Genomic DNA, 13,112 nt, shown 5'->3' with positions numbered 1-13,112 from the left:
TGCTAACCCTATTATCATTGATGAATCCTTTGATGCAAACTATAAACTGTTTAAGAATCAGAATGGTGAAGTGTTTGCCAGGTATATTGGTACTAACTATAGGAATGGGCCACCTATGAAGAAGATTTGGGTTCCCAAAAGTTGTCTTGAGACTCTTCCTGTCAATGTCATCATGACACCGCCTGGGAAGAAGATAAATCCCAGACCAAAGGCTTCATATGGTCCAAAGGCTTCATACAGACACGGGACTCACCTGAGTCACCCTAACACCAATGTTTTGCAGGGAAATCATACTCAGATGTATGAATATGAGCGTGGTTCTTCAAAGCGCTATGTTCATAAGACAAAGAACTTTTCTGCTTATTCATATGAGTATTATTCTCCTCCTGCAAGGCTATTTGCTAGGGCTCCAAAGCCGAAGTTCTCAGATGCTGCACTTAGACTCATTGCTTCTAAGCCACCCCTAAAGATGTGGGTGGTTAAGAAGAATTAACTTTTTTTGCAGGGAAAGGTCTCCAGCCGGAAATCAAAGGCGTCTGATGCTATTGCTGGGGACCTAAAACATCTTGTAGGGCGCAAGATAAAATGCCCAAATGGTCTTACTATGTATATTGTTCCTGAATCGCTTGCCAATCATCCTATCAGTCCTAACCTTGATCTGAGCTTTGATAATCCTCTTGTCCGTCAAATGTTTATGCTTCACAATACTCTTGGTGAAGCCTATCCCCCTAACTGTACTGTAGGGTATGACACATCATGCTTCAGAATGGATTATGGACAGCGGATGCACTAATCATATGACTGCTGATCGAAGTCTTCTCATGGACTCAACCTTACGTCCATCTGACAAGAGTCACATCACATTTGCTGACACTGGTAAAAGCAAGGTATTGGGTCTAGGTAGAGTTGCAATCTCAAAGGATCAGCACATGGATAAAGTGATACTTGTTGAATCCCTTGGTTTCAACTTAATGTCTGTCTCAATGCTTTGTGACTTGAACATGATTGTGATATTTGGAAAATATCGTTGCCTTGTACTAATGGAATCTGGCAAGTCTCTAGTCTTTGAAGGGTATCGAAAAGATGATTTGTACATGGTAGATTTCTCAGCAGGACCACAGCTTGCCGTATGTCTTCTAGCAAAAGCTTCAGAGTGCTGGCTCTGGCATCGGAGGCTAGGGCATGCTGGCATGAGGAACTTGCACACTCTCGCAAAGAAGAAGCATGTCATAGGCATCGAGGGCGTCAAGTTCAAGAAGGATCACTTATGCGGTGCCTGCGAAGCTGGAAAGATGACAAGGGCCAAGCATCCCTCGAAGACAATCATGACGACATCTCAACCCTTCGAGCTGCTACACATGGACTTATTCGGCCCTACTCACTACTCTACTCTCACTACTACTGCTTGTCTCTATGGTTTAGTCATCGTTGATGATTATTCAAGATATACTCGGGTGCACATAATCCTCTACAAGACTGAAGTGCAGGATGTCTTCGGACGCTTCGCCAACCGTGCCATGAATAACTATGGCGTCAAGATCAAGCATATCAGAAGTGACAATGGCACAGAGTTCAAGAACACCGGCCTCGACCTTTACCTGGATACATTGGGCATCGCTCATGAGTTCTCCGCTCCATATACACCTCAGCAGAATGGCATCAATCTGAAGCAAGTACCACTCTACTGCGACAACGAAAGCGCCATCAAGATTGCCAACAACCCAGTTCAGCACTCGAAGACAAATCACATTGAAATTCGTCATCACTTTCTCAGAGATCATGTCATGAAGGAAGATATTGGTATCATTCATGTCAACACTGAAGAGCAACTGACAGATATCTTCACAAAGCCCTTGGATGAGAAAAGGTTTTGCAAGTTGCGGTGTGAGCTAAATATCTTGGAATCCTCGAATGTCTTGTGATTAGGCACACATCCTAACACTTATGCATGTTGACGACTTAGATGTGCAACACATGAAGTATTGTATATCTTCAATCAATGAAGACTTACACTCTGAGTGTGAATATATTAATGCGGAAATTGACTTCGGAGCGCCACGATAATTGTGTGCCGTCTCTGGGTCTAATACTTCCTATACGGTGGGTAACGCCACCACCAAATCTTTGTTTGAAGTGTTTCTCCTGGCATTACATTTGCTAAGTCTTCGCATTTGTTTTATCTTCAACATTGATTTGTCTTCCTGATGATTTTCACCCTGTTGATTTAGTTTTACTCACATATACATATACTTGTGTTTTGTCCTCTACAACATTCACTTATAGCTATGTCTTCTCATTTGAATCTTTTGGACTAAGTGAATGTGATCGGACCCTAACTTCTCTATGCTTCTTCCTCAAACTCTATCTATCCAAATCATATGCATTCGATTGAAACTGTCGAATGTCTTCTCTGCGTCCTTGTTAGGAGAAGATACAGAGACAAACATTAAATCTATTTTAAATGCTCAATCCTTATTGCCTGAAACCTGGAGAAGCCGGAACGACCACCCGACAGTCCAGGCGTGCGTGGGAACATGGAACAACTTCCAGTGTGTTGCATGTTCGCCATGTGTCCCTCAGATGTGAACCGCCAGGGGCACCTGCGTAATTGCGCTGTGCTGTCCCTCTCCCTATAAATGCACATCACATCGCGGTCAAAATATTTCTTCCACCTCTCCACCTCGACAAACCCTAGCGCCACCGCTAGCTCTCGACGACGCCGGCGACGAAGCGCTTAGCTTCCGTGACATCTCCAACGTCGTCCTCACGCCGGCCGCGGACATCGCCTTCTCTGCCGCCGCCGTAGGTGTCTTCCGTCGCCAAGTTAGGGCACAGAAGATTGAACTGCTCGGCCTCCTCTTCTACTCCGTCTAGCACTTCATCGTGTGGTAAATTAAAACTCTCTTTTTACTGTCTTTTTGATCCAATAGATTCATCCTTCCTACCAAAAGTGGTTTCTGCCTCCACAAATTTGGATCTATCCTGTTCTGCATCTCATATTATGCCTAGTATATTCACTTATGCTTCATACGTAGTTAGATTCCTCACTTGTACCTATTCTTGGATTCGTACAAATCTGGAACCAACTCTCAACATATAAGTGAATGTCTTCGCGCTATGAGGTCAATGTCTTCTAAACTGATTTATCTTCAAAATCTTCTGAGAATGCATATGACCTCTTCCCCTTCCCTTGCATCTCTAATGCTGTCACAGGTACATATCCGTGGGAGAATCCCTTGATTCTCATAGTCTGCATTCATTTGCAGAATTCTTACAACATCATATCAACTCTCCCGAAGCTAGTTCCTATCTGACCAGCAGACGGAAGCCTTTGACAGTTTGAAGCCATTCAGTCTGAACTACATGGCCACAGATAAGTCTGCTAGGAAGGGCGGCAGGCATCTCCATGGGGGGACATCAAGAGATTTGCCACCTGACCTCTATGAGCTGTACAAGACAGATCCAGAAGAGGATTACAATCAGCGCAAAACACGAATCCAATGGATTTGAAGATATTGGGCTGAGCAATGGTACAAGTACAGGTTCGTGACCCAGGAATATGCTGAGAAGAATGCCATCAAGCGACCCTGGGGAGACATCTTGTACAAAAATCTTCCACCCAGGTCCAGAACTGAAGCCATTGATCAAGGTTTCTACCCTTGCATGGTCCGTGGACCATAGCCTGCTGATGCCGACCCATCTTCTCTGCTGTGGTGTCGTGAAGACAATCTGTTCAAGCGCAACTACCAGTTTGCCAAGAACTCGGCCAAAGAGAACAAGAAGTCGCGAGGATTAGACTTCAACCCCGGTCCCTCTGCTCCTCGTGCTGATGGCACCCGTGATGCTGAACCCAATATTGTTGGGCCCTTCTACAACCTTGAAGGTCTCATCACTCATATTATGGTTCAAGGGGCTGCCGTGGATCACTCTGCCGAAGACGCTGATTCTGACGAAGCGCCTGCACCACCGAAGCCTAAGAAGCTAAAGAAACCCAAAGCTTCAAAGCCCTCCACTGCACTAAGAGCTTCACAAGCGAAGCCTCTAGCCACTGCTCCTCCTGCACCAAGTGTGAATTCTGAAGATCTCTCACGCATCTCCAAGTCTGAGAAGAAGAAGAAGCCCATGCAAACTGCTGGTCAAGCACTGACCCCAGCTGCCGTTCTGAGAAATGAGAGCGAAGCCATTGATCTGTCTAGTAACGACGATCTTGGCGATGATGCTCCTGAGCTGCTAATAAAGAGCAAGCAAGAGGCGGAAATCTTCAATGATCTTCCCCTCTTCGATGTGGAAGTCCTGAACAAGTTCATTGATGAGTGGTTCGATAGCCCAAACCTCAGCTTTGATGATCTTCAGCTCCCCATTGGCCTTAGCATCTCCTTCCATGGAGCCATTGCTCCTGAGCTGGCTCTAGCTCAGAAAATTGTTGAACTGAAGCACAAGATTGACTATGAAAAGGCTCAGTTCAAGAAGCATATGGCTAAGCTCAGTGTGACTGATGTTCAGAATTTCAAGCAAATGATGCATGAGCTCAAGGAGGCGTTTCACAAGAAACGTGACGAAGCTAAAGGTTCTCGAGAGCGCATGAAACACCTGGCTGCCAAATGTGTTCAAGCCTACAATGAAACTGAGAAGCGCAAGGCACTTGGGCGTCCTGCCATCGACCCCAAGATGGCTGCCAAGAAGCAGAAGCCTGCTGTGGACCAAGCTGAAGCATCCAGGCGGGAAGAACCTCGCATTGTCTTCCCCGCCAGTATGACAGGCGTGAAGCCTAAGGTCCCCATAGTGGCTTCGGAGCTCAAGAAAACAAGGGCAGCTGAAGCCAAAGCCAGAAAGCGCAAGACCAAGAACACCACTGATGAGGCTCCACCAACCAAGAAGAGAAGAAACATCGGGCTGCTCCCACAGAGCCCCTTGTCGTCGAGCCGATCTCAGTTGCTCGTCCTGCGTTAGAACACTAAGAGCGTCAGTTGATAGTTCATGAGCCTGCTACCACAGAGGCTCCTGAAACTGAAGAGATTCCAGCTGTTGACCCCACCGCAGCTGAAGGCATTCGTCACCAAGACAATGTAGAAGATGATGATGTCCTTCCTTAGATCGAGCACAATGTGGTATCATCGCCTGTTCTCACGAACAGCGAACTCATCAGCATTGGTCGTCCTTTGACGCCAATTGCTCAGGATAATTCATGGGCTGATCACCCTCAAGACTCCCCCCGTCAAGAAGAATCACCACGTACTCCCCCAACTCAAGTCACCACTCCGGTGCTTGATGACGATGACTTTGAGGCCCAGCCTACTCCATCTCCACAAGCGTCGCCAGCGTTTCGCAGGCTTCACAAAGGACCAAGGCCACAAGTCACTCTTTCGAGTGTTCCAGAAGGAGAAGAGCTCCACCACTCTGTCTCACGACAAGTGTTTCCTGAAGTCTCTCAAACTGCGAACATCTCAGAGTCTGAAGCCAAAGCGGCTGAAGACATTCCGGCTGCATCAGCCGATGAACAAGAAGAACCAAGAGCAGAAGATGAACGTGTTGCTACACCCCCTTCCAACCCTGAAGTTGTTCTCGAGGAGAACATGCCCGACCCTCCAGCTACTCAAGTGGAGGCTGACAACACTGAGGCAACCACCAACACCAATACTGAAGCCAATGACGTTGTCATGGCTGAAGCTAATGTGGCGCCTGAAGTTAATGTGGTGCCAGAAGTAGTTGCACCTGAAGCCAATGCTGCACCTGAAGCAAATCTGCAGCCTGAAGTCAATGCCACTGCTCCTGCCACTACTCCTGTACCGCCTCCAAGGCCACACACCATCGAGCAAGCATTTGATCATGGTCAGCTGGTTACTGTCAGATGGCCCATTCTGGTTCCTCCACCTGCTACTGGTCCGCAATTTGACTATCATGTAGAGCACAGGCCTCAGGTCCAGAAGCCTAAGCCAAGACTGCCAAGGTTTCCAGGTACTGCAACTTCACCAGGGTCCTTCAATGCAAATGGCTTCATTGCGCACAACACTTTATTTGATAGTGCCAAGAACCCCTACTCCAAGCCAAGAATTTCATCTGATCGGTTCTGGAGCTATCAGCAGCGCAGTTACTATTCCTGTGTTCTCTATGATCAAGGACGCATCTTTCCACATATGCGCCTTGACTGTGAAGCTATTGCTGGACTGCCCTGCTTAGAAGAAGCCCTTGAATTCTTCCGTGATGCTGGTCTTCTGAACTTTGTAACTGATAAAGAGCATTGGAATGAAGAGCTTCTGCTACAATTCTATGCTACCCTCCACATTCGCGGCTACAACAGGGATCCGAAGACATGGATCCTTGAGTGGATGACAGGCAACGTACATCACGAAGCGAAAGCTCTTGATATCATTGAGCTCACTGGCCTGCCCGCTCCAGGTGAACTTTTCGAGCCTGGTTGTCAGCTTCACCGCAATGCATTGGAGAGCATCTTTCAGAAGCCAGAGCCCAACATGAGCCAAATGCTGAGCATGATGAAGCCTCTGCCACGCGACGCTGAATATCCAAGAGAATTCTTTGTTGAAGACCTAGAGTATCTGCCCCGCACGATCTATCATATCATAAGGCGAACTCTATGGCCCATCAAAGGACATTCTTCTGCAGCGAAGCTTGAAGGAGCGATGAAGACATTGGTCTTTTATATCTTCAATGGCATCAGCTTCAATGCTCAAGACATCTTCATCAGGCAATTGGCTGCATTTGGCTCTGACCTCTTTGGTCTGAAGTTCTATGCTCCTTGGGTTATGCGCCTTATCAAGCTTCATTCTGCTGTCAACTATCAGCCTTCTACTCGCAACCATTTGATATTCTTGCCAGAGGATGATATGTATGTTGAAGCCATCTACCCAGATCCTGCCAAGGAGCCAATTTATCTTCATAATGCTGATCACCAAAGCTTCACACAGCCCATTGAAGGAGTTCTGGCTGCCACTCGTGTTTATCCTTTGGCTGGCAATACACGTGCACCACACCGTGCTCATACTGAAGCCACTGAAAGCACAATTGCACAAAGGCCTCGGAAGCGACCTCGTGTTCTCAATGACCAAGAGCTTCTCGTCGCTCTGCATCAAAAACAGGATAAGCGTCCCTACTGGCTAAAGCGACAGATGCAAAGCCTCTTGGTGGACGTCAATCGCATTCGCAACCTTGCCACCAAGAATGCATTTGTCACTCATGAAACCTGTCGGAGGTCTTGGAAGAGTTTGACTTTGCTCAGTGCTAAAGCTGATCTTCAAGACTATGGTTTCAATGAAAGATTCAAGTTTGACACCACTCCTCCAAGGAATGCTGTCTTGCGTCGGACTCCCTCTCTTGAAGACTCTGACTATTCCTCCTCAGCTGTCACAGTCAATGCCAGAGTCATTGATGACCAAGATGATGCTACCTCACCACCTCCAACTTCGGCGCGTATCGACACTGCACCAAGTTCTTCTGCACCACCTAACCTCAACGACGACCCTGCAGCTTCACCGCCTACTCCTCATGGGAACGAGTAGAGGCTCTATGTCTTCAAACCTTTTTGGTCCTTACTGACAAAAGGGGTAGAAGCATATGGGTTGATAGTCTTCAAGCGGGTCAATATGGGTGGTTGCTTTATATTTTGCCAAGTGTTTACAACTCTCAGTTTTGATACATTTGGTTCTTTGAGTTGTAACACTTAAACTTGATGGTCGTCTGCTACTTGTTTGCTATTCTGTGTTGCGATGATAAATTCCGCATGTGCGATGATAAATCCCGCATGAAGTCATATTGCAGACGTCCATTTTTCATTATGCATGTCATTATATTTGTTATATCTAATCATGCATGATGAATTGCCTTCATAAGTTGAAGAGGATCTCCACAAGTACAACCTGCCATGTGCATTTGCATTCCAAAAGCAAATTACTTATATGCACATCTTCAGGGGGAGCCTTTTGCTACTTATGAAGACAATATCTTAATCCTTTACAATTTCACATACTTTTATCCCCGTTGAAAACTTCAACCAGTTTGTCATCAATCACCAAAAAGGGGGAGATTGTAAGTGCATCTAGTGACACCCCTAGTTGGTTTTGGAGTATTGACGACAAACCTGGTTGAGGGACTAATGTGTTTGTGAGAATTGCAGGATAACACAGGTAGTAGTCCCTCATTGATTCGGTTTACCTACCGGAGATGACCCCTAAAAATGTATGAAGACAATGGTGGTATGTGACGATATTCACATTGAAGACTATGACATGAGAAGACATCGCATGAAGACTTTGGAGCACGAAGACATAGTTGTTTCGTAGTTTCATTTTCTTCTTTGTTGAGTCATAGGAACCACCATACTGTTAAGTGGGGTCCAAGTGAACAAAGTCAGAGTGACTAAAGTGATGCTCAACCAAATCCTATGTCTTCGAGTGAAGACAATGAGAGCAAATCTTATCCACAGCTGGATGAGTCAGCTTTACTTGTAGCCCAAGTCAAGCTGCCGCGTGTGTTTGAAATCTGACCGTTGGAACATGTGTCAGTTCCTTAGTGACCGAGGGTCATTTCGGACAAATCAGGTCGGGTTGCCTAGTGGCTATAAATAGCCCACCCCCTACACCATAAATTCGTGGCTGCTCAAAGTTAGTGCACGACTTTTGTCGTTTGAGAGCAACCCACCTCCGAAGCTTCTGAGAGAGAGAAATCCTTGCGAGGACAAAGCCCAAACACCCAGAGCCAAAGAGTGTTAGGCATCACTGAAGTCTTTCTGTCCGCGTGACCTGAAGACTTGTTACACTTGAGGACTGTGAATCCTCCAGCCAGTTAGGCGTCGCGTTCTGAGCATCCAAGAGTCATTGTGGATCGCCGGTGAACGAAGTCTATGAAGGTTTGGAAGTCTACCTTGAAGACTTACCAGAGTGATTGGGCGAGGACTGGGTGTCCTTAGCTCAAGGGGAATAAGGTGAAGACACGGTCTTCTGAGTTAAATCTCAGCCTCCCTAACCAGACGTACAATTGTCACAGCAACTGGAACTGGTCCAACAAATCCTTGTCTTCATCAAGTGACTGGTTCTATCTTCTCCCTCTCTTTATTTACAATTTGTCTTCATGAAGTCATTGCCTGCCCGTGTTACCTGTTTGACTTCACTGTGTGGCTTCTATTGTTGTTTGGCTTCATACTATCTTCCATCCTGATCGTTACTACCTAGCTGCTATTAGTCTTCATGCTTTCACTTCATTGAATACTTCACTATGGCTTGCCTAGTGTAGTCTACCTTCCGCTACATGTCAATAGGTTCATTTCTATTGTTTGTCTTTGAAACTCCCATGTTTTGAAGACGTTCATAAAAATCGCCTATTCACCCCCTCTAGTCGATAACTAGCACTTTCAGTACCCCTTTTTCTTATGTCTTTAGCTTATCTTGCTGGGGGCGCCCCTCGGGCTGTATCATCCCCAAGCCGCTCGGGCCTGACCCAGTGGCGTGTATCTTCCCTGCATTTACTTAAGCCAGTAAGCTTCCCATGCTTAGTCTATCTATGACGATCACCTGTTTGACTCTCACCTCCCACGGGGGCTGCTCACGCTGGCACGATGCTTGTGCACGGGTCCGTCCCTGCAACATCGACAAATCTGAGCGGTCGAGCTCTGGCTCGCGGCACGCCCCGCGCACGTCACCTCACCAGGCCCTTAGTGCCTTCGTCTCCTCGCGAAGCAACCGGCGGCGGACTGGCAACTATAATGGCAAACTGTGTTTATCCTTGTGCTGGCTTGCAGGAAACTCATGAGAATGACAGTAGGCGGCACCACGAGCTCCCTCTTCCCCCATGCAATCCGCTTGCACGTTAAAAGAGGGGCTCCTAAGCATCGTGACTCAGGAGCTCCTACTGGCTCTCCAGCCCTCACCCCCCGGCCTTGACCACGGCACACGACCTGGCATACCAGCGGCGGCTGAGCTCGCTCGAGGGCCGGGACCTGAGGACGCAGAGCATAAAGGAGAGCGTGGGGAAGAGGGGGAGGCTCGCATGGACCTGGCCTAGCTACGCATTAACACGGCGCATTGCAAGGAATCGACCCCAGACCGCCAAGATAAGTCTCGCGCTCAGATCGGCTAATCATTGGAGCCTAGGGGTCACGCTCGCCGCAGCCCTGTTGCGGCAACGTCGCCTCCCTTTCTTACCTTTATCACGGCTGCTTGAGCGCTAAAGGAGACCTCCTGAGCATCACGCCTCAGGGGCTCTTACTGGACCTCGGGCCGCTCACCTCCTCGCCTTAACCACGGCACGCGACCTGGCATACCAGCGACGGCTGCAGCTTGCCTGGGGACCGGGACCTGTCAGCGTAGAGCAACGAGCCGTCGCGAGGTTGGAAAGGGGAGACCGAGCCTAAACAGAACATGCATTCGCAATTTTTCATAACAAGGATAGTATCAACAAAAGACATTACAGAACCTTTACACGCCCCCACGGGGTATTTCTTGATTCCTCGCTGGGAACAAAAGACGAGAACTTAGGGGAATCCTATCTACACCCTCCCGCGGCCGACGCCGTCATCAACAGTGGGCCACGGGAGGCCGGCGCCAACCCCATACAGATCAGCGACAGCGGCGTCTGGACGCTGTAGCCCTGCTCCGGGCGCGGCGAGAGCTCGGGGGCACGTAGCTGTCGTCGCTCGTCTCCGGAGTCTCGTAGAGCTCAGGAGAACCACTGGACGCCCAAGAGTCACTGCTACTGGAGGAGCCGCAGACCGGACGCGCGTCATCCTGGCGCTCCCCTCCAGGGCAGCACTCCAGGTGGCGGCCCTCCGCATCGAAGACCTTGAAGGACAGCGTGGAGGCGCCATCATAATCAAAGTAGATCGCGAGGGCGCCCTTAGCACGGCAAACCCGCGCAACCTCACCCCTGCCGCGGGTCATGAAGATCTTGCCGGAGGAGACCACTTCAACCTCTGCTCCGATCGCCGGGGCGTCGCAGTCAGCATGCTGCAACCAGAGCTCGAGGGGTCCCCTCGGCGGCATCACGTCAGAGAAAAACCGTGGGAAGCGGATCCAAGTGCTTGGGGGCATCGCCGCCCACAGCACGAGCTCGCGAGAGGAGTCCGCAGCGTGGATTCCAGGGGCGACGGCGCGTGCCGCCATGGCGTGGCGGCCGCGGTCGCGGCGCGGGCGGCGCCGCTCGTCGCTCCTTCCTCCTGAGCCCTCGGCTTGGGCATATAAGGGCAGCGGATACCCTGGAGGTGGCCGTTCTCACCAGGGCCTCGTCACTTCCGCCCTCACGACAATGTCGCGACGGTGGACTGGCCTCTTCTCAGGTGGAAGCGGCCCTGGCTTGTCACAGGGAGCCTTTCCTTTCTCCTCGGCGGAGAACCTTCGGATCGGCGCCATGGGAATTGCTACTAGCAGTAGAGCAAGGAGGAAGAAGCAAGCGACTGGGAAGAGATGGGCGACGGGGGCTCTGCCCCCCTCCCCATTTGTAGCGGGAGAAGGCCAACCGGCGCCTCCCACGATCACAGGTAATGATGGTTTTCCCTTGCATGTCGCAGGGACTTGTCAAGTCGGGCAGTTGCCGAGGCAGCGTGGGGAAGCGGAGAAGCCCACGTCCAGTCAACCGCCACGCGTCGACCAAGTCTGCAGGCTTTTGTGGCCCGCGGCGCTCCGCACTTGGCCTTTGGCTTCGCCTCGAAGCCAAGCCCGAGCACGCCTTGGGCCCGGGGGCTACTGTCGGTGTTCTGGGAACGGGGGTCCCCAGACTTGCCTGCCTGCGGCCCACGGCGTGGCTCTGTGTGTGGGCCCGTACGACCCATCTTCACGAACAAGCATTCAAGACCTCGCGAGGGACCAAGCCTCGCGAGGCGGATGACACAAGACCGCCTCAGGAGCGGCCTCACCAGGTTGGCTCGCGAGGGGCGGAGAGATCAAGGCAAGGCAAACCTCGCGAGGTTCTCGTGAGGTGAGCCATGACGATCGAGATCAGGCGGGCGCCAGCGCGCGCAGTGTCCTTGTTTCCCCTTTGGTGCTAAGGAAGCAAGCGCAGGCGCGGAGTACCGAGGCGTCATGCAAAGGTTTCCATATCGGTGCAACGAGACCAAGACCAGCAGGACGGCAAAACGGAGGTCACCATGGAGCCCAAGGCGGCGTCAGCACCAGAGCCTTTTGCAGGCGAAGACCGCTTTTGTCAGGATAAGCTGTACTAGCTGTCCCCTTTCAAATTGGCAGTTGTTGGCTCCCTTCCCGCTCAATATTTGGGGAGAGAACCAGGGCCTATATAAGTAGGACTAGCCACCACCGTAGGGGGCATCTGATCTATAGCTGAGCCTTAGCCGCACACCAAGCACAAGAACACCTCAACCTCAGGAGGCTGTTCTTCCCCTTGTACTGGTCATCATAGCCCAAGAGGCAATCCACCACCACCACACTGGAGTAGGGTATTACACCACAACGGTGGCCCGAACCAATATAAATCTTGTGTCTCTTGTGTCGTGAGTTCGTGGAGTTAACCCTCGAGATCTTAGCAAGCTAGGACATGGATCGGTAGGAGGAGAACTTCGCGCGCACCCCAGAGTTCGAACCTTAAGGGTTTTTCCGGAACCCGTGATCCGACATACTCCGACAATGACTTTCCCCTCCGACGGAGCTCCGAAAAAGACCTCTTTGTGGAATAATGGCTTGCGACGGCGATAAAATTATTCTAGAGGTACGACGAATAGTTCAACATTTATATGGATTTACGGTGGTGGAATCAGGTCAAGGCGGTAAGTAGGGGCCTCACACGGCAGGGAGATGATAACCCACAAGTATAGGGGATCACAACAGTTTTCGAGGGTAGAGTATTCAACCCAAATTTATTGATTCGACACAAGGGGAGCCAAAGAATATTCTCAAGTATTAGCAACTGAGTGTCAATTCAGCCACACCTGGATAACTTAGTATCTGCAGCAAAGTATTTAGTAGCAAAATAATATGGAAGTAACGGTAACGGTAGCAAAAGTAATATTTTTGGGTTTTGTAGTGATTGTAACAGTAGCAACGGAAAAGTAAATAAGCGGAGAATAATATGTGAAAAGCTCATAGGCATTGGATCGGTGATGGAGAATTATGCCGGATGCGGTTCATCATGTAACAGTCATAATATAGGGTGACACA

This window comes from Triticum aestivum, chromosome 1D (genome assembly GCF_018294505.1).
Source record: "Triticum aestivum cultivar Chinese Spring chromosome 1D, IWGSC CS RefSeq v2.1, whole genome shotgun sequence".
In the NCBI taxonomy this organism is placed as follows: Eukaryota; Viridiplantae; Streptophyta; class Magnoliopsida; order Poales; family Poaceae; genus Triticum; species Triticum aestivum.
This window is presented reverse-complemented; position numbering follows the sequence as displayed.